The 24,198-nt window shown below is 33.6% G+C and overlaps 1 protein-coding gene across 2 annotated transcripts in view; it reads left to right on the top strand.

Annotated features, from left to right (window-relative positions):
* The window catches only part of LOC149426868 (protein lozenge-like), a 91,847-nt gene that overhangs the window by 42,012 nt on the left and 25,637 nt on the right, over positions 1 to 24,198 (top strand). The gene's annotated exons all lie outside the window — the stretch shown is intronic.

Here is a 24,198-nt window from a genome sequence, read left to right as displayed (position 1 = left end):
GATGAGTTCCTACATTGTAACCGTCTTAAAATTAGATTCTCACCCGCCAGCACAACGTTGGTGTGGTAAAGCCGGCCTTGAGCCTGGTTTAAGACAATTTGAACCACACAAACGCCATGATAATGAATTTTAAAGTAAGGGGGTAAATCACTTAATTGGTATGTTAATTGTGATCGACAAAATCATCACGTTTATTTATGTAGAACACAATATACAGTTGTTCCTTTGTACCCAGAACTTCGTAATTGTTTAATTTATGTAAAAGGTTTTTTGACACTTCCATTTGACACGAAGATATTATAATAACTGGATATTTACTGAGGTAGTTAGTACTTTTTGTTACTACGTGGGTATATACGTTTCATTGTCCCTGGAATGGCTTCTCTATAAATGTTTTGCTCTCAAATAATTATATCGTAAGAAGTCGAACAAAAAGCATCGAAATAACCACCTCTCCAAAATGTTCCCACCAGACAGACACCGGTCATTTAGTTTATTACACGTTCCAATTATTATTTATTATATTTTGTTACGGTAATTTGTGCGTCTATTTAAGCTCGCCTCACATAGATGGGGCTGTAAAATATATTAGATTTAGTTCTACGTGACATCGCTACCAGGTTTATTTCAGATGATTACATTGGAGTTTTATTTCAGCCTGTTAGATTAGTTTTTTTGACCCGGTCCGGCTGAGAGCTGTGATTGCTGCGATATACCTAACCTGTGTTTGATTCATGGCAGTGGTAGAAACCGCAGAGTAAGTGAAAAAACACTGTGAACCAATGATCTGGACCAGGACTTCCCAAACTGTTCCAAAGAGCGACTCACTTTTTAGAGAGATAATACCTAACTGTAATCGACAAAAATAAGGGATTTCAGTTAACGCATGTTTAAATTAATGCTTGGGATGAACCAATAGGACAAACGTCTTTTTCCATAAATTAACTTTTATAACAAGTAAAAATTTTTGTCGTAATTATACGCTCTTACACATTTAAGATTTTTTTAAACGAACATGAATATCAATTCCTTGCCATTGTTTTCTGTGTAGTTGTTGAAATGGATAGATACTAGATAGCTATTTATCTTTGTAACAAGCGTTCGTAAAACTGGCGAGTTTTAATTTATTTTATAAATTGCTGATTACGTGTTAATATATTATTAAAGAGGAACAATAGTGTAACCAATCAATATGTAGGTACCTCCTCAATTTTATCTAATCGATGCAGTTTCGGGAAGTGATTTTTTTCGCAATACCGTGAGATCTTTTTGGTGTGATTTTTATTAATTTGCTTGACTTCTGCTGAAATTGGTGTAAATATAACACCAAAAGTGTTAAAAAGAATAAATTTAATTATTTTTTTTGTAGTTTTCGCGAGCCCCGATTTTGGAAGCTTCGATCTAAAAGCATTAAGTTTTGCCTAGGGAATGGCTACCGGTTTATCTATTATTATTCTAGCGCTGGACGATTGTGGGGCGATTAGCGGGGAGGGGCTTTCGATTGCCTCTGAAATTCACATAGAAAATATAATTAAATTTAAAAACTAATACAATTCCGGCAGTCGGAAATACATTCCTTTCCCAAATCCAATTGCACCGTTTAAGCTCGTTTAGCGCTTATGCTGGGGCAAGTACCCTAAGGAACCTGTCTTCCCATGGACCTATTTTTTTTTACTTCTGATGTTTATATTCACTTTTACGTAGACCTGCCTGTAGGTATATTATGTATAGCAAAATTTGTATGTATATTATACGAGTTCTAGCGCATACTCGTGAAAAATCAAGAATAGTCTGTATTCTCGACAAATCAATTCCAATTTTAAAATGGCATTTAAAATAATTTTCTGTTTAAATATTACATTTTAGGTAGGTACTTTATCGCGTGTCGGAATTTCTCAAATAAACACATCCATCTTTTAAAATTATAACACTTAAATTCAAAAGCAAATCGAGTTTTAGAGTTCAAACTAGACTTAACAGATTCACAACCGAAATTACTAGTTTTTAATAACATCATTCCTAATAAAATATTAGTCATTCAGAATATATCTGAACACGTGTTAACGCAGGAAGCCTTGTCCGAATAAATATAAAGGTCGAGATGCGATAATATTATTATTTCTAAGAACACATGTTTCGACTTCCTCATAACATATTCTTGCTTCACTAAGAGTTTGTTATGAAATTTGTCAAACCATTCCTTTTTAAGGCGATGCCATTACGTAGTAATGCAAAATCATGTGTTTTTGGTTTGAAAATTTGGTCCCCTAGAAATGTTTCAGATGCTTTAATTAAATACTGCGAGTAGAATACATCTTGGCCTTTGAAATAATCGAGTATTTTTGAGATAAATATTTTTATAAGCCCAGAAAAAAATTATGTATAAGGCCTATGAAAACTGCTTTAAAGTTCAAAATCTCCTACTTACGAACCCATTTTCGGTTATGATTTTATTGTATAATGTGGCAAATTAAGTTATTTATAAAATGATCGAAAAAAATTAAATATTTATTCCTGAACATCCACAAAATAAAATAAAAGGTACTTTTTGGCCATGTTTATTTCTTGCATAAATCAAACAGGCGGATGGTGTTAAGCGGGAATTTAAACCTTATCGCCATCTACGTAAGGGATGTTATTGATAGAGGCTCAATTTAAAATATTACACGACGTAGTGCATCGCCTTAACAGGAAAATAAGTAATTTTACAAGATTTTTAATAAATTAACAATATTTCGTATCAGTAAGTTTTCTCCGTGTACGATATGGAAGGTTTTTGATGGTGTCTAGGTACACGGAGAAAAATAACTATTGCTAATTTATTAATATCTCTTCAAATTATTGACAATTCCTGTTAAAACTTAATAATCTTGTCAAAAGATCTCAATCATGGCATGGAAAATCCTAATTAGAGTGAGGAGGGGATTCTATGCGATTGGTGGAGAAGTACCAGGCTCTTCAGATATGGTTATTAAATACGTCTATAGCCATTTCAAGCGACCATTCAATTCTACGTTGCTGTGAAAAAACTGTTTTCATAAGTAATGCGGGGAAAACTTTTCATACGTTTTCAGATTGATCGAGGGTTAATATAAAATATTTAAATCTGTTATCTTAGTGACTGAATGATTACTAAATAACTTTTGTTTAATTTTGGGGTTAATCATAAAAAATAAGTATTTTGTATCTATTTATTGCACTTACCTACAGTCTTGTAGGTTCAGATATCTGGATGGGGTGGCAGTAGTATTGTATAAACCAATATCAATTTCGTGTTTGCATCAATGGAGGTTTGAGATAGCAGCTGAGAAATAAATGAAAACAAAAGAAAATATTTGTATCGGCCAGCTTGGGTTATTGGCCCGGTAATTGACCAATTGCATGAATATATATCAGCCACTGTTAGCCACAACACATTATTACCACGGCTTACCTTGTTCGGCGTTCATGAATGTGCCTCCATTTTCAGACCAGTTCCTACATAATATATTTTATATGATTCTAGTAACATTGCTAAAAATATAGTACCCAATCTATACGTCTAAGGAGTCCTGTGAACAGTGGACCTCGCTTACAAAAAAGTATATTTGTAATAATTTTCTCTTATTTAATAAATCAAAACCAAAATTTCGTCTGAAATAAGATTTGTAAGTACGTATTATTTTACGTAGGTACTTAAAGTTTTTCTTATTTCAAATCGCACAATTTATCCAAAGAAATGTCACCATCTATGACCTCAATGACATTTTATTCAATGTTTGTTCAGGCCGGTAGGTACCTACCTACCATATTATTGGTTATTCCGATTTGAGAGCTCGTAATAGAATCATGATCGTGCGAATGGGATAAAAAGTCAGTTTCCAACACGGCCACCATCTTGAAACGGAGCCGGAACGTAACAAAAAAGTACAGACATTTGAAATGGTCGAGTTATAACCGGACTAATAACAAATAATCATTGATTTATTTGGAAACATTTTTCTGAAATTTCCAATGTACAACAAATTTCTGATCAAAATGTCTTTCTTCCATAAATTTGGTAAGAAACAATAAAATAACAATCAGCGGAAGATGATGATATAATAATCGTTTTCAAAAATTCAATGCACAATATTCGTACCCAAACATGAAAAATACACATAGGTAGGCCACATTTGGTCACAGAGCAATGCACGCCACTGAATAATAGTAATTAGTATTACTATAGAAACTTTTTATGAGTAGGTAAGTAAGTACCTACGGCGCTTGAGTCCCAACGGCCCGAAGTCAGACGAACTAGGTCATCTCCAATTAGTTAAGTTGTGACACTGTTCTGGTTAAAGTAAAGCCATTAAGGCCCCGGAGTAAGCGTCCAAAGACGGTTTGAAAGGGAGATATGGAAATCCATATGTTAGTGGGAGCGAAAATCTCTCAACAAATGCTTAAGTTGCATTTAAAGATACACTGTGATTTTTTTCCATAACCATAACATATAAAATAACAGAACAAAACGTGTTTTTAATAACTTTCGGAGCATAATTTGCAATTCTTTCTATCTAGGGAATTTCATATAATTAACGTTTCGGCATAAAAATGTATACATATTATGTTGAAAAATAACTTTTTTATTTGGAACTTTAAAACTTGTTATAAATCGGTAGAAATTGGGTATTCGGGGACTTCATTTCTGAATTGTGTCCTTTCGCCAGTGTGATAACGAGATCAAATGGGTGAAAATGTAGTTATTTAGGTACATTAGGTACTTGTACAATTTAAGTACTTATACCTATTCAAGTTGGATAGGCTCCAGGGCTCTAAGCTTTCCTCGGTGAAACCGACATCGTTTTAACCTTTTCCACTCTGACCATGACCTGGCGATGCACTACGTCGTGTAATATTTTAAATTGAGCCGCTATCAATAACAACCCTTACGTAGATGGCGATAAGGCTTAAATTCCCGCTTAACACCATCCAACTGTTATGATATATGCAAGAAAAAAACATGGCCAAAAAGTGCCTTTTATTTTATTTTGTGGAGGTTTAGGCATAAATATTTTTTTTTCGACCATTTTATAAATAACTTAATTTTCCACACTAAACAATAAAATCATAACCGAAAATGGGTTCGTAAGTAGGAGATTTTGAACTTTAAAGCAGTTTTCATAGTCCTACATATTATTTTTTTCTGGGCTTATAAAAAGACTTATATATTAAAAATACTCGATTATTTCAAAGATCAAGATATATTCTACTCGCAGTATTTAATTAAAGCATCTGAAACATTTCTAGGCGACCAAATTTTCAAACAAAAAACACATGATTTTGAATTACTACGTATGGCATCGCCTTAAGCAGTTGAGTCGCTCTGTTTATTGGCGCGTTCTGATAGGCAGAAGTCCTCGCTTTCGGAGCATATAAGAGTGCATGGGATCTCCCTCGAGTATAATTGTTAGGGACATAAAAGTTAACCTCTTTCAACATAGGCGGATTGTGTATTGTACCAGAGATTAAGTTAAAAAAGTGTTTGCCTAAAAATATTTTTCTGCGGGCTTCTAATGTATTGAAATTTTGCATTACTTCGTATGGCATCGCCTTAAATACGAACAGTATACTTTTTTCCTTACCAGATAAAAAACGTACATAACAGTCAAAGGTTTTCACTAATCACTTCGCGGCTTCTGCAATGAAAGTCTAACAGGAAGCTTCCGGTAAAATAGACCCTCGAAATAATAATTTCAAACATTCATCGGAAAATATCAAAGGATAATAGGTATTGATCGCCAACCACAACATTGATTTAATTCTGAATATAAAATATGCCACACACAAACCTACACGGAAAAGGGGTACATATCAAATTATAGAACAGTCCTAATTATTTCCATCTTGTTAAAGGATTCGGCTTCAAGCAATATAATTTTATTACTTATCCGAAACGGTAATAGCGGATGCAATTATTATTAGTCTATGTATTGTATTTTCTAAATCTCGGCGGTAAATTCCAATAGAAAATGTGTTTATTACTATTATTATCTCCTCCTAAATTCTACGACTCTATTGTACAAAAAAACGTTATGAAAATATATTTTTTTACATATCGGATATGTAATTATATATGGATATGTTTTTTACATGTACAAACTGTGGGTTTATTATACCTACATAGCTTAGGGGTAGCTGGAGGTTAACTAAATTATTTGTGATAGCAGATAGGCAGTTATACCAGACGGAGAAAAATGTGCATTGCAAATTTATTGCGAACCTCTCTAATCCGGTTAAAAACGTGATGATTGACACGAACACGTGTTCCGTCACCGTGATAATATATTTTTAATTTTTTAGTTTTTTAAGTTAAACTTGTTAATTCATTCGTAAGGTCTGCAATCTCGTTTTTAACCGTATTATCAATAATTTGAAGCGATTGTTAAAAAAATTTATTCAATTGATGCTCAAGAGAAAAGGTCATTAAACATACTAATTTCCGTTGTCGGTACATGGGTGCAAGCGTGATTCCTGGTAATGCATAAAATTCCTCAAGTTCAATGTACTTTCAATTTTCAAAATTGGAACTGAAAAGTATAAATCATATCAAACAAGATAAAATACCTACCAAAATTGTTTTATTGAAAATTGATAACTTTATTTGAAATGTGTATTTGTTTTGTTTAAAATTTTTGACAGATTAACCTGGCAGGTAAATTCAAATAAACACACTTTTATTAGAAAGTTTAATCTTGGAAAAGATGGGACGCACGCAGAGCTATATTAAAAATACTGCATATTGTATGATTTACAGTTGTTATTTTATCATTCATTTTAATTAATATCATTACATCTTTCTAATTTGTCAAAAAAATATATACATTTAAAAAAGTCAATTGTTTTAAAGTAATGAGATTCACAAATCCTATAGATACTAATATAATATTAGTACAATATTTTATAATTTTTGATGGGTCTGCGCTAGTTATTAAATAAATATTATTATTACTGTATAGAGTTAGGAATTCAGGATTCGTTAGCATTAAGTTTCAAGCCTTGAATTAATTAATCGTTTGAAGATACGTTACTGACACAACACGCGTGCTTTCACTAAACTAGGTCCAGTGAACATACTTTAGCGGGACTTTCACACTACTATTTCATTCGTACACACATATTCTTTTAATCCATTCCTACATAACCGTTTCATAAACGGTGCTACATTTTTTCGATTAGAATGAATATAACGTGTCTTGCAGTTTTTTAATGTCATTGTTTTCTGGTTAACTTAACCAGTATCTAACCTCCCTCTTTCTCCTGCCACACATTTCGTTAATCCTTCAGGGCAATTTGTTCGCTTTTGTAAACAACTCGTGTGGTATCACAGAAATCGTTGTAACTTCCACAATTCTGTGGTGAGAAATGTGATCTAAACGGTTTTAGAAAGAGAAAATACCATGCTTTATATTTAAATTTCAAATCTATAAGTTAACCACAGAGTAATTAAAATATACACCTTTATGAAACCAAAGGTACCCACCGCAATTTGAGAAAAACTTATGATACTTTCTGCATTTTTTTATTACATGTGAATCGACAAATAGAATAGGTGGTAAATGTGTTTTTTAATCTTTTTCGTTTTCAGTAATTTTGTTTTCGAAAAACGTAAAAAGAGCCTCTTTTGTACTCAAAATTTTAGTATTTGAAAATATATATGTTATTTTCTAAGTATGGTAGCGTATTTCATCACATTTCTAAAACTGTTTTTAGGTTTTGTATATGTTCAGAAATATTCCATTTATTTGTATTTATTGCAAAGCGGAAATACTCCAACCGTCTGACAGAACAAGGCCTGAGTGATGAGTTAACTGTACAGCATTCCCAGCGAGCCACAGTCCAGCCGGCTCTTATCTAAAAATGTCTTATAGCAATGCAACGCTTACTGAATATACAAAATATTTTTGAAATCACGTCACATAAATGCAATAAATGCAGAATGTCTCCATTTCACCCGCAAAAATAATGATAGTCAGACATATCAGTATCACGTAGGAATCTATATTGACTGTAAATAATGTGGTCAATCATGTTATTGTCATTTGATAACATTTATAATTTATTCCCGGTTGAACGTAATTAACTGTTATTAATAAACCATAACTTTATTGAATACCAAATTATAACGTAGGTACCCACGTATCATGTCAATATCATCAATTTCTGATTAATATTGAATACTTAAGTATAAAGTAGGTATCTTCGTATTATGTCAATCTCATCATATTGAAATACCATTTATTTTACTGGCAACATTTTTACTCTTCGTCATAATCATGATATGTGATATTTTTTAAATGTTCAGTTACTACCCGGCTTCGCCCAAGCTTTTCCTTTGGTTCACTTGAAAAATATGGAACAAACAATTTGGCGTTTTATCTCATTTTATTGTCAGATAAACGGAAATTCAAACACCGCAGCTCTCTAAAAATAGTTATGATGACCAATAAATCTATAATAAATATCCCAAAGCTCACTAATCCAAAGTTTTTTACTGCGTTATGTAAGTATGGTGTCAGATCTCAAGCATGCCATTCTTATTTATTTATTTATAGCGGATTTTTGCAAACGATCTCACTTACGTGAGAACAATCCAATTATAAAACTCAGTTAATACACAAATAGGTACAACAATTACAAAAATCTACCCAGACTTAGGATACATTAATGTTCATAAATCTTAATAAAGATTAAAATATTTAAAACAAATACAAAAATTATATAAGCTCACTCAAATGACAAATAGTAAGTAGCAATAGCAAAACATTTTTTCTGAATCTGTATATATTATCGATGAAAATGTCTACTTCAGCACACTCTATCTCACTATACAGTCGACATATTTGGATTAGAGGGCTAAAATAGGCGATATTATTTTTTGTGTGTATAGGTGAAACATGCTGTGGCATCTTAAATAATGGGAATTGATTTTAATTCAATATTTTTAAGAATAGAATTATTAATAACATTGAAAAAATCCTTTTTAATTCTATTTCGAGTTAAGTTTAAGGTGTAAGATTTTTCGACATCTAAGTGCATAACATTGACAGTTATTGAGTGTGACCAGATCATTTTGAAGCAGTTGATTGAATTTTACGTAAAATTTTAAGATCATCGGCAAAAAAGCATGATAACCAACACCTCTGCCATAAGTCATCCCAAGTGCTTCGCTACGTTTGGTGATTTAACAGGGGTGCCCGGGTTCATCGGGTGAGATGTACAGAGGCTGTTTGGGGAGACCCTATGACCTCTCCAACTGATCTCTAAACCCATCGCCTTGCGCCGCAGCGGGAGGGATGTACGTCCATCCTGGACACACTGTTCCCCAGATTACTAAACACACCTCATACCTTATTCCATCCCAGAACTTTCTCCTTTAAAGGACCCTCCACCCAGCATCTCCAAAGATGATATAGTGCAGTTAATTTAAAAAGGCACTAGTTGTGTTTTGCTATATAAATATGATTTCACACAGCGAAATAGGTCTCCATGTATTCCCATTTGATCAAGCTTTTTTAGTGAGTGTTTTACTTCATCAAAAGCTTTTTGGAAATCGGTACAAATTGCATCTATTTTTAATCTTTCATTAAAAGAATTACACACATAATTAAAAAATTCCAAAATATTTTAATTGATAAATCTGTGAGAAACAAATCCATGTTGCCTGGCGCAGAGAAAGGGTTCAAAGTGTGAAAAAAGTTGAGATTCAAAAACTTTGGCAAAACGTATAGTACTAATTAGTTAAATTAATTGGGTGAAGTTCCCTTGGTTTAGAAACTACTTTCGTAAATAGTAATGAAAATTAAAATAGGTATTTTAAAAAAAATCGTAAGTATACCTATATAAACTGTAACTTTAATTACTCAATTTATTTGTTAAGCGCCTATTTCATAAGTTAAGTTGCAGTTCTCTCTCAATAGTCATCAAGTTAGTTGCAGTTCTCTCCCAATAGTCATCAAGTTAGTTGCAGTTCTCTCTCAATAGTCATCAAGTTAGTTGCAGTTCTCTCCCAATAGTCATCAAGTTAGTTGCAGTTCTCTTTCAATAGTCATCAAGTTAGTTGCAGTTCTCTCCCAATAGTCATCAAGTTAGTTGCAGTTCTTTCTCAATAGTTAGTTATCAACACGTATCTGCCAAAGTACTATTAATAGTAAGTATTTACCTACACCTAGTACAACGGTTATAAGCTAATGGCTAGTGGCGAGACTGGCGAGTGACCCATGTCATTGTAGTGTCCCCAGAGAAAATTTAAATAATATCATGATGAATATTGCAGTATTATTTAAATAAGAGATAAATAATAACAATAGGAGTTACTGCATTTAATATTCTTCTAACGTTATTGCTTATTTCCGATAATCGCTGTCTGTGTCATCTCAAATACCCATTTTCCATTGTTAGCGAGACAGAGGTGACAATGAGCTTTGACCTTGATTATTTCGCATTATCTGTTATCTTTATTCTTTACAGGGTGTTCATTTTAAATTTGTAGCGACTTATACCAAAAGTTTTATAATAGGCTAAAGCATCATTTTTGAGGCAATTAACACATCAAGGACGCTTTACAAATCCATAAAAAAAATATATATATTTAGTTCAGAATATTTTAAATGTATGAAAGCCATTTCTGAATTATTAATAGTATTTATAATCGGTGTTTAAATATTTATGCGTATTTTGTACGGCGTCCGTAGTCTAGGGCTAAGGCTCTCGACTAGCAAGCCCGAGGTAGTGGGTTCAAATCCTGGCGTGCGCAAATAAATTTATTTTGAATGAATTAATTAATTAATTTTATTTCACAATTTTCTCAATTAAACTAACACATTGAGTATAATCGATTAAAATAGATTTAAAGATACTCTCAGTATCGCCCTGGTGTAAGACCACAGTTCAGATCTGAATACTTAGATACTTTCCCATCTTCCCCTTCTCTCTACTTTCAACCGTAATACCCCAATCTAACAACCCCACCATAGTCTCTCTGGCTCCAGACGGTTGGGAGCAGTTGGGGCTCTTGTGCTGTTTCACATAAAAATAAATAAAATAAAATAATTAAAGTTTCTGTCTGACGGGATAAACTGTCAAAATGAAATGATGACCATGCCTTGGATTTCCATACATGCGTCGCGGGTTCAATCCTCCGCTATCTTAGTCGTAAAAATAAAATCTGTGATCTAACTAGAAATAAAAAAAGGTTTGTCAACTTTATTCTACTTTTATGGGCATGAGTCTCTGAAAAGGTAAGTTTTTGGCTTCGCTCTGAATTATTACAAGCTTGTAACTAAGTTTCCGTTTTGTTTCTACATAATTTCATTGTATGCTTTACATTTCCTACCTCAGTGACATGTTATGGGGTAAGTAGGTATGTACACGGAGAAAATTTACTGATTAGTATTGCTAATTTATTGAACATCTGGTCAAATGTTCGTAATCCTGTTGAAAACAGGAATACAGGCCTTTATCAAATGAATTGACTTCCTTGCAAAATATCGAATAATTAATAACGAATTTTTTATATATAAATAAATATGTATTTTTTTACATTAGCTACATACACTCATGAGACCCTGTGAAAAATAATTCCTTTGAGAGTCTTTTTATGAACGGAAGGATGGAAAAATGGTACGAGAGGTGGGTAGGTTTCTGAGGGTCAGTGAGTCCAGGAGTGATGGACCTATGAATCTATTCCTCCCACTACGGTACAAGGCAAAATATCTTTGATACAAGGCGATGTTCCAAGAGAGTCCTGTTGGAGAGGTCAAAAGGTTCTGAGGATGTAAAAATTACTATTATCATAAAAATTCTAATATTTTCGCATTTCGTCATTATATTTACTAGGACAAGCGCAGCTGCAAGAACACGTGTTACAATATATTCTGAATTTACTGATATTTTGTTAAAAAGTGGCGTGCCGTCACGTTTTAACAGGATTTTAATAAATCTGCAGTACCTACCCATTTTTCTACGTGTACCTTCTTATATAAAATGTAAGCTATTTGTATGCAATAACCATGTATAAATAAATTAGGTAAAATTACGTAATTACTTTTTAAAAATGCCATTTGATATTGCCAATCGCATCGATAGTGATTATAAAAACCGTTTTGAGAAACTACTTTTATTTGCGCTTATAGCCAAGGTTATTCATGTTACTCAGTGGAGTTCATATAGCGCCCGGTGGCAATGGGTTTTACGGTGAATCACAGCTTGAGAAATTCTGACTGAGTTATTATAATTCAAGACGGCTTCATATAATTCGGTTGGGCAACAAATGATTGCCTGCATCCGCGAGTTGCTGGGAATTAGGAAGGCATTTAAGCACGTGCCAACGGCGAAATGACTTGCTTTACTTAGGAAACACTTTGGTGAATTGTAGTCGGAAGATGCGACGTGTTTTTCACCTACGGTATGTAAAGAAATTTGTGATTATTTGAACTCCATCGCATTCTACCAAGCCAATTTATTTATTACTCAGAAAACACTTGTAGATGTGTGGGTACCTACCTACTGAATGTGGTTGTTAATTAATGCAATAGGTTTAAACAGGATAAATTTTATCAATCATATCCGAACGATCACTAAGTTAAGGTTAAACGTAATGTACGTTGTTATAATCTACATGTTTTTTCATACACGGCGTTAATTTAATTATTTCATGAAAATACACTTTTTTCAAGTTATGTTTACGTTATTAAGACGAATTATTTGTTAACGCCCGAACATACGGAATTTGAATAAATAGTTTTGTCAGCATTTTACTCACTTTTAAATTAAACACTGATACAATATTGTATTTGTATGTCTTTCTTGAAAGAATTGAGTTTTTGTACGAGTAAACCTATTTTTTTCGTATTCATATTGCGTATGTACAGGTTCAAACAAATAATTGTTCTTATTATTTTAAAGCATAACTCGAAAAGGCGTATTTTCATAATTAAATTAACGCCATCTATGAACAAGTAGAATACTAAGTACGTTACGTTTAACCTAAGTGAAAACTTAACCTTAGCTTAAGCTCAAAAGAGTATAACTATTTTTTCTTCCTGTTCTCGGTTGATATATAGTAAACCTATTACAATATAAACCTTCGATACCATTTTAATTATTTATGCAATAACCTATAATTATATATACAATACGAGAATGACATGAAGCGTGATAGAGTTTTTTCGTGTCTTTTTATTTACCACATTAAATATGTTGGTCCCATCTAAGATTTTCATCAATTACTACCCCGAGATATTTTATGCATTGTAATTTTTCTATAATTGGGCATTGACATTGAACATTATTTTTATGACATTTTATTTAATTTTAGTTCGAATGATTTTACTGGATGGCCCCTTGAGTTCATTGAAAATGTTATATATTTAGTTTTGCTTAGGTATATTAAGGGTAAGTGAGTTCATTTTCAGCCAATTTACAAGTGTACAAAGCCTCTGTTCAGCCACATAAAATGTTTCCATCCAGTTTTCTTCTTTAAATAATATAACGGTATCATCTGCAAAATTATGTTTCCTGTAATGTTAAGGTTAGTGATATCATTTATAAAGATATTAAATAGAATTGGTCACAGTACACTTCCTTTGGGGACGCCACAGTTTAATGGCAATAGTTTACTCTTTTGTTTGCCAAACTGTACTTGTTGTTTTCGCTCTGTTATGAATGTCGTCAACAGGTTCATTGTCGTTTCGGCCATTCCTATTTTTTTAGTTTAGACAGTAATGTTTTATGGTCTATTGTGTCAAAAGCTTTCAGGAGATATATGAATAAAGCCAAACATTTATACATATCTAATATATTTTAATAGTAAAAATAATCTTACATGTTTTGCAAGTTGGAATTTTTATTAATATTTAGTGACCACAGAATGGCTCCATAATATGACTAAAGGTCAGTGAGGTTACCTGTATAACAAGTCGCATTTTAACATTTTATACGTGTATAAATTAATTATTTTTAATCGTTTTGTAACAGAAGCGTGTAAACATAATTTCTGCGTTTGTGTAGACGAGGAAAGAAATCTTCCGAGAATTGAGTTAGTGTAATTCTATCACCGGTGCCGTACGCGGCAAGTAATTTCAGGTCGGGATCTTCACCGGTTTTGGACAAAGGAATTACAATTAACAAATGTATTCATTTATTTAATGCATACATTTTTTTAAAGACTAGTTTACGAAAAATAATCGAGTTGACCAGAAAAATTCGCGTAGGAAAAGCTGTAGTGTTTTCCTGACATCGACGCTGGCCTTTAGAATTTTTTTCAACATATTCAGATTTTTCCTATTTAGTCATGTTGAAGTAGATACGTAGTATGTACATACTTCCGAAATAATGAACACGTATTATTTAAAATATGTCAATATAATCTAATTCTAGGCAATTTTTGTTCCCAGGGCCCGACTGTGGCTTGTTATCTTCGAATGTGGTTATTTGTTCAAGCATAGTAGAAAGTAGAAGGTACCCTTAAAAGAAAGTCTAATTGGACGTAGTTTTGGTATAACCCCTGTGAAATAATCGTAAAAGGAAAACCAGTATTTTACCGTTTCCTTTAAATTGCGAGTATGAAATGTTAAACACATGGCATGTTTGCACTTTTGTACGAGAAAGTGTGTATATACGGTGACAAAATGTTTGTTATTTTTCTTTCACAGTTACACATATGTAGAACTTTTGACTACCTCGCCATGCCACACTGAAAACCAGACTAGTCCGAACCCCAAAAAACTTTATTAGATGATATGTCGTTGCTTTTAAACACTCATTCTTGCCAAACATAAGCTTTATCAAAAATATTGTTTTCTTATGCTGTTATCAATTCAAGGAATCATTTCGTTATTTAATAATTGTAAGTTAGACAAGTCTGGTTCTCATCCACACAAATCATCTCGCACATAATATTTGATTTTCTACGTTTTTGCCTCACAAAATGACTCAACTCAGGATTTTGATTCTTCCTTCCTGGTGCTACTCCCCCACCTCCCTCTTCCCCGTCTCTTTTCCTTTCCCACAACATTCAGCCTTACGACATACCCCTATGAGAGATGCCACGGTCTCACTTGCCCATGGTATCAGTTGGGGCTCTTTTGTGGTATTCAAACTAAAAAAAAAGAAACAGCGAAATAGCCAGATTTAGGTTAGTACAAATAAATTTAGCTCATTGGCCTTCTTGAACCTGTGCGGAAACCCTAATTAGGGAAAAGTTAAAAGTTAACCGCAAAGCTCAGTGCAATTTTATTGAATTCGTATAATGCGCATTAATAATTTGAAAACAGTCGAATACCCAGTTTTAGGTTTATGCAAATAAATTTCGCACATTGGCCACCTTGAACCGGTGCGGAAACCCTAATTAGCGACAAGCAAGCTGCCATTAAGCCGGAACACGAACCCGCGCCCAACAAGTGTAATCTGCAGCGGCGGCAGCGAGTCTGGCCCCTCCTCATCAGCCTATAATTGTCCCCGCTGCTGATGGGCTGACTGGCTGCCTGGCTGCCTGGCTGACTGAATGGGCTGGCAGGCTGCGGGTTGATAAGGTCCTCGGGCAGACTGCCGACAGGCGCCACCGAACGCAGCTTACGAGTAGTACCCACGCCGACGGACCGACTTCTGCTGACTGCTCGATGATGTTCGCACTTCATTATCACCGCGTAGGGAAGCGCTAAGATTTTGCGTTTTGTGTAGTTGTGTCAGTATAAATAGAAATAGCTATACTAAGGGCCAGTTATTTCACAGAACTTGAATAATAATAAAACTTAAATATTTACTTTGACATTTGATAAATTGTTCAAGTTCTGTGAAATAACTGGCTATAAACCAACTACACCAAGAAAAATTACAATTGCTAATTTATTTTACCCCCGTAGGGCTTTTACATATATTTTTTTATTTATTTACTATCAATATGTAAAGTTTTTACAGGTGGATTTCGATGTCTGTCTCACTAGGATATACCTATGTCGAGACAGACAATGACATATATGTGGTATAATTTCGACAGCATGACCAAGAAATATGAACATGAGAAATAAATATTAAAAATCAAATTACAATACATGCATGAAATAAAAATATAACAAACAAAAAAACAGATATCAGAGAGACAAACAAAGGTTCAAAAATAGGCTTGGAATTTGTTTTTAATATGATACACTGAATTCACCAAGTTATCATTAAACATGTCAATATCACCTAAGTATTGATTTCCCATAGATTATTAAGAATTTCTTAAAATTATTGGTAATTATTGCAGACTTTACGAATGAATTAACAGGATTCCTGATAAAATTTTAGTAAATTACAAATACGAATGATATCGGAACACGTGTTCATGAAAATCCGAATATTTTTGCATAACAACGAAAATTCTTTGTATCGTCATGATATATTATCGAGGCAAATCGATAAAACATTCTTAAATTCATGTTTTATTAATAAGGCCTGTTAATTTATTGTGAAGGCAAAAATCGATTTTTTTCACTTGCATTAACAAGGAAGATTTTTAAATTTGAATTTAAAATTGCGTCCTCAAAACATCCTAGACGGAAAGGGTTACAAATCTAGAGTCTCCGCAGAGTTGTTCCGGGCTGTATTCTGCATTACCCAACCGATAGGTAAGTAAAAAAAATCCAGTTCTAGAAGGAACCTTTAAATCTCAGTCCTTCGATGTTCGATCTTGTGTTAAGAATCAAATTAGACCATCCTTTGTAAGTCTCACCTGAGGAAATACCTTACCTTTTTTAGCGTCATCGATACTCTCCCAGAATCCGTATCAATATTCGAATTACGTTTTGATGAATAAACACGCAGGGCCCTTGAAGCTCAAATCCTGTTTCTTAAAAGGCAATGGGGCCGGGAGGTGGAGAGGTACAAGGTGTGGGTACTAGGGCTTCCTCGGAGATTTTTTCTTGGTCCGGATTGTAATTTCCTCAGAAGCTGGAGTATGGGAGCCGGTACAGAGCTGTGGTTTGTGGTCTGTCCTCCTCCGCTTACCCGGCATTGCCCCCGCCCGTCGCCCGCCACCACCACCACCACCACTACCACGAAGCACGATTTCTTTTATTAGGGTTAAGCCTTTGATTTGTTGACCGGTCAATATACCGCACTTACGTAATGATTCATCCCCACAGCGTTTTGTCAATGGAACCTGCTTTCATTCACTAAAACGATGGTTCTCTATAAACCACCACAATCACAGCTTTATTTTTTATTGTATCGTATCCTCCGGTTTAGCAAGAATTTGGGTTAAGCCTTTTTTCAACGAAGCCTGTTTCCGTTATCCGTGAACACCCAAAAATCGCTACTTTAATTCGATTATATCACATTCTCAGGTTTGGTAAGAATTTGTAGTAAGGCTTTAATTCGTCGACCGGCCAATTCATAAAAACAAAGAATTTGAGATAAGGCTCAGATTTCATGATTCATCCCATGGAGTTTGATCAATGAATATATTCTCATTCACTAAAATAGGTTCTCTATAAACCACCATAATCACCGCTATCATTTGATTCTTTCACATCGGTTTAGCAAGAACGTTTTTTTTTAACTAAGATACTGATTTATCTTAATATTTTCTCAGAAATATGCGATTCGTTTGTAAACTTAGAAAGACCGGCGAAGTTAGACATTTGGCATCCAACGGTTCTTTAAATGAGCCAATGTCCACAATTATAGTGTGTCATGATTTATGTACGCATTATACCTACCACATAGATAAATACCAACTATCTAAGAACAATATCCCATTTGTCGGCGAATAACTTAAAGATGGGAAGAGCCGAAAGTCATTTGTCTTTCAACAGGTAATAACGTCCCTCGGTATCCGCTAACGAAACTCACAGGTGTAACTACCTTTTCAATTTACAAAAAATGTGTTTCGTATACCTAACATTAGTTTTTTTAATGCATAGGTAGGAATATAATATTATATTCCTATATATATATAATATTATATTAACACATATTTTTTATTAGAGGGTAGGAACCTTTTTTGTTTCTGTCGATAAGAATTAAATTTAAAACCAAATAATGTGCTCGCAATAGGGGAATCAAGAGTGGACTGTAAAATATTAATTTTGAACTTTGAAGTTGACACAACTATAGTTGGAGATGGTGAACACGAAGTAAGGAAAGAAAGCCGACTTACCCCTTTGATGTTCTTTAAAGATGATGATGGTATGATTTCACTCACAGGAGATATGATTTCACGCACAAGCTTCCATAACATCCAGGTTGGATACTGAGGGAAACGAATATGTTGACTGCACAGGCCTTCTACCCTGAGTTGATATTAATAACAGCACTGAAAACAAATAGATGTTCATCAATCAGGCTCCATCAATAAAATGGCTTGAATTTTGGCACTTAGGTAAATATTTTACTTGTTATATTACTCAATCACTCAATTATTTGTGATATTGTTTGTCTTTATACTTACGTTAATGGCACATGTTGTGCCGTATGTATTAAAATAAATAAGAGATCAATCAGTGTGACATAACTTGCAAATTTTTAGCATTAAATACTCCAGTGAGTATCGACATATACTACTTTTGCGATGTATAAGATAAAATCTCTGTAATATTATAATTATTATGTACATACAGATATTTTTTTAAATAACCATGTAAGTTATATCCCCAGATCGTGGTTCAACAATATCTTTATTACTGGGCATAATTTTCCACATGAAATTAAACTTCATGATAAATATTTTTGGTTAACTTGTATGGCACCGTTTTTACGAAAAATTACCTTAAAGGCGCATATGTATATATATCTCATATAAACGCAATTAATAATAATAGGATGAGAATGCTTGGCTTAATTTTTCGAAATATATCAGGAATATTTCAATGTTATAAATTTTATTATGTATATTTAGTATACATCTTAATTTCGAAGCCAAGTCGAATATAACTCCTTAATCTGGTCCCCCATTTTAAAATGCATTTTAAGATTCAACCGGAAAAAAATCAACTTAAATTCCAAATACACTAACTACAATTAATCGAAAAAATAATTAATTTCATAAAAACTCGCAGATCGAAGAATTATATTCGACTTTTGTTCAAAATTTTTAATGGTAGTATAGACTGCCCTGATTTACATAACCTCATTAGATTATTAGACATATCCAAGAGAGCTAATCGTTCCGAAATATCGAGACTGAGCATTTCGAACACTCCCTTGCACCTAGATTGCGTGAAGTTTGAAATATATACGTGAAGTGGCGGATCTATTTCATAGCACGGAAGCTAGGTACAAGAAGGCTATACTATCATATATCTGCAACCAATACATTCTTTGTATTTTAGTTTCCATTTACTGTGATAGTTACTATTTTTGGTATATTTATATGTACCGTTGATATTAAATAAATCAATATCTAGTTTGATAACCTTAAAATCTCTTTAGATTTTGCCCTTTTAAATAACTGTGTAGTAAGTAGGTATTTTAAGTACTAATTAGGTACATAAAGTGCATTCTAGTGACAGTTTCTATATATTATCAGATTTATTTCACATCCAGCATTGCCCAGTTGTCTGAACACGGAATATGAGTGGTGACTAGTGACTAGTGACTAGTGACTAGCGACTGTGCCTAGTGACCAGTCTTCTAGTAGTATCAGATAGGAGACGGGAGTACCGCCGTTGTATGCTTGCCGTGGTGAACTGTAAGAAGCAGGTGACCTCAGTAATCATGTGTCAGAAGGTATTGCGGTTTCATGCTTTATTCCTAGGGGTGCTAATTGGTGGTGCACGAGCTAAGCAACATAAATATTATGTCTCAAAATTGGTGCATCTTAAAAAAACGCACCCACTCTACTTAATGTACGTCGGTAACTTCTGAAAGTGCTTATACGAATAACCGATCAATATTTGAAAATTTCGAACTATATACCATTACCGTAAGCAGGAATTTTTTAGGAGGACTTAGCCAACCGAGGAATTGAACTCCCAACTCATGGTTGGTAACCAGACACGATGTCAAATCACCTACTGACCGGTCCATTATTTCGACAGTTCCACTTATGGTGGAAATGGTGTTGCGATGTTTGATTATTTACAAACTATGATCTTCCATTAACATGTTCGATCAGTCTGTTAACTCTGTTAAGTTTGCGACCCCTGCTTTATTCTATTGATATCTCCGGACACATTAAGTCTGCTCGCCGTTGCTGTGATCTGTGAATGTGACGGAATCCACCCGGGAACATTTTTACGGCCGATCTGGCTTCTAATCTTGCAGGAAATCAATAGCAACCAACGCTTCGGTGCTCGCAGACCTAATACCGATAAATACTGCATCTTGCCTCGTGCAGAGTGGAATTGTTATTATGAGCTGTAGTTAATGGCCCCGTCTTTGGTATAACTAAAGGATTCACTGTCGTGCGCAATATTTCACACATCATCGAACATTGATTTTATATAAATTACACTTCCTTGATATGGAGAAATCTTTGTATTTTGGCTTAACTCCTCAAGCTAAATTCTTCGCTGCTGGGAACAGCTTGGATGGTCTTATAGAAATTGTTATGTCTCCCTTCATGACATGATTAGAAATATGATGTTAGTTAGGTGTTAAGAAGACAAAACACCAGTCCAAATCTAGAAGTTAACCACAGAAGAATTTTTTGTACACCTCTATGAAACCAAAAGTTCCAACTGAAATTTGAGAGAAATTTATTCAACTTGAATTTATATATTAATTGATTTTGTATGAGGTAACAATAATGTTTATAATACATTTGTCGAATAATTAGTGTGTTTTTCACTTTCACTAATTTTAGTTCAGTGTTTAAACAAAAAACAAAACATTTTGATAACTTTTTATATATTTCAAATACCACATATATATTTATTTGGAATAATAAATTTTCTAAGTATATTTCATCACCTTTTAAAATTCATAATAATTCCATTTATTTGGATTTTATTGCAAAGCGGTAAGACCTTCTGACAGAATATGCCAGAGGGGTTAACACAATCTCTCTAATAGCTCAAATTGTGTTGACTTAGAATTTTACTGCATTTTTAGGTTTATAAATAATATGGTATATTTTTTGATCTGCGTCATGTACCACGATTTGACATTGATCAAATCGCCATTTTTAGTTTTCTGTTGTTGATCAAACAAACCAAATTAAACGTTGTTGGTTTGATCTCTTTCTGAACAATAAGTTTCATAAAAACACAAAATGACCATTGCATCTCTACTAACTCATTTTTTGGCTGATCACACAACCCAAATTAAAATTTGATCAAAATCTACCACGTCACTGACGATTTACGGCAACCATTCAAATGAGGTCAAATCAATGTTTATAAGTGCAAAATAGGTATAAAGTGTAATGTACCTCTCACATTTTTAATAACGCTTTAATGGTCGCCATAAACCAACGAAAATCAGTAAATATTAGATTCTCGCACCAATTGATATGAAAACTTTCAATACGAGCACATAGTAACGTTAGCATCATCCGACGGAAGCTTGTGTATACTGAATTTGAATGTAATTTTTATGGACAGGCATATTATGTCGGATCCCATTTCGGGGCCCATTTATATAGCGGCAATGCCCGGCACCATAAGGCCTTCTCCTGATGATGATGATCACGATGATAACCTACAATTTTGGCAAACCGCGAAGCGTCCACTTCCATAACGTGCATCAGGGCAAATATAGCATCATTTTAACACCTCGTTATTCTGAATTCAAATCTAAATTCAATTTAGGGCACACCTTTGTAGGTAAAGGCGCGGATATTTGAAATCATCATTATTCCGCGTCGGGTTATTGGAATTAGATCGCGGAGTGGTTTTAGAATTATCGGGGTCCTAGTATTTACATAATGTATGCAATTCGACACCTGTAATTAGTAATTAGACAGGCACGTGCACGTATTGCGCGAACCACTGGCGAGCAATGAATGTCCTTTCCTGCCGCTCCGATTCCGCTCAGACAAAAATAAATCATTATAGTATATTTTCATCTGCCTTATTTATTTAATTTGTACTTACTATAAAAATCGAGAGATTTTCTTCCTGCTTAAAACATGTATTTATTATATTAAAACGTTATTATAAGTGACAAGTTTTTTTTTTGGAAGGAGAGAATTTTTCACAATAAGAAATTCTCTTTATAGCTTTTAAATTATTATTACCTAAAATGCCACTATTAGACACCCCACGGGAATTTTAAATATAGACGTGGCTTATTCTTAAATATCTATAATACCTATCTGGTGCTTTTTAACGCTTTTCATTATTTTTCTTTACTTTACATGACAGCAGGTAAAAACGCGTTGAAAAAATATTTGCCATAACATTTTTGTTTTTTTTTACGTGAAACCGCAAAAAAAGTCCCAACTGCTCCCAACCGTCTGGAGCCAGTGAGACTATGGCATCCACAGTCGGAGTATGTTGTGAGACTAGATGTATTAGGGAGGGGAAGGAGATGGAGTAGAGTAAGGTGGACGTACCTGACTATTTAGATCTTATCACCAAAAACGGCCAAAGTGATTTCAAGCAACGTTTCAGCTCTGAATGCTGGTCTATATCTTGCACTCTGCTAAATCGAACATAATTTTTTTACTGTTGAGGACAATATTACGGGGCCCTGGGTTCAAGTCCTAAGTTATTCAAAAATATATAAAATGTTTTGTTGGTGCACGGAGAAAAAATTGTACTGCTAATTTTTCAAAAAACTCTTTAAATTATTGGTAAACCGGTTTAAAATGGATTTGCGGGATTTGCGAATGAATTAAAAGGTTTCCTGATAAACTTTTAGTAAATCACGAATATATTATCACGATTTCGGAACACGTGTTCACGATAATCCAAATAATTTCGCATTTCGTCTTGAGATATTATCAATAAAAATGCACGTGCATGAGAATATATTCGTAATTTACTAAAAGTTTATAAGGAAACATTCATTATTTAATTCCTGCAATACGGGTTTTAACCAGATTTCCAATAATTTGAAGAGATTCTTAATAAATTAGCAATACTAATTTTTCTTCGTGCATTTTTGGACACTTTTCGTAAGCCACGAGTGGATCTTCTACATCGAACAATAATAATAATTGTCACCACCAGTGGGGCTGGAGGTAAATTTACCTGGCTAATAACAGGTCCTGCATACTGGTTTCGGGAGAATTATCAGTACGAAGTCCCATTTAGGTATACAGGGATTTTAAAAAAGTAAAACGATTATTTTACCATATATTCAATCAAAAAAGAAGCTAAAACCATCTTCTCAGATGCTATACAAAACTATCTTCTTAAATGCCATACAAAACTATCCTCTCAGATGCCATACAAAACTGTCTTTCCAGATGCCATACAAAACTATCTTCTCAGACGCCATACAAAAATGTCTTTCCAGATGCCATACAAAACCATCTTATTAGATGTCATACAAAACCATCTTATTAGATGCCATACAAAAGTATCTTCTCAGATGCCATACAAAACTATCTTCTTTGATGCCATGCAAAAGTACCTTCTTAGATGCCATACAAAAGTATCTTCTCAGATGCCGTACAAAACTAAGAATGCGAAAATTTCATCACAGGTATTCAATAAAAAAAATATTTAGCGAACGTGGCTAATTGTAGGTGTGTATTTACATGAGAACATAACTAGGCCCATTTAAAATAAAACTATGACAAATTGGTATCGTAAAAATAAAAATAAATAATTTAAATATTTTTCCTTATTTTCTGAGCGTGGTCAGTGATTTGTATCGGACATCGTTTAATTTTCTGTTAATTCCACTAAAACCACAACTTTTCTCGAAAAACACCTCACGTCAGAGATTATTCTTACCGCAATTTCCACAAACGGGGACCGGAATAAGATTACGTTAATCGTAAGGAATGGTAAAAAACCAAGCTTAAGTAATTAGATTATTAATTCTTTTAACAGTTAAATCTAATAATACCGACAACAATTAAAGATCAGTGCAACATACAAATATTTATAGTTTAATACTAGCGCAGAACTGTGAAAAATTAGGGAATATTATAATTGTAAGATTCGTAATTTAATTGGTTAGCTTAAAAGCGCAAACGCTTGAAAAATGAAAAAAATTTCGACGGCACTTGTCAAGATTAACCTTAAGAAATTTATACACCAGAAGTATTAATTTCAAATATAGAATTTATCATTGAAATAA

Source organism: Hesperophylax consimilis, chromosome 1 (assembly GCF_061612785.1).
Source record: "Hesperophylax consimilis isolate HC1 chromosome 1, BYU_Hcon_1.0, whole genome shotgun sequence".
Classification (NCBI taxonomy): Eukaryota; Metazoa; Arthropoda; class Insecta; order Trichoptera; family Limnephilidae; genus Hesperophylax; species Hesperophylax consimilis.
This window is presented reverse-complemented; position numbering and strand designations above follow the sequence as displayed.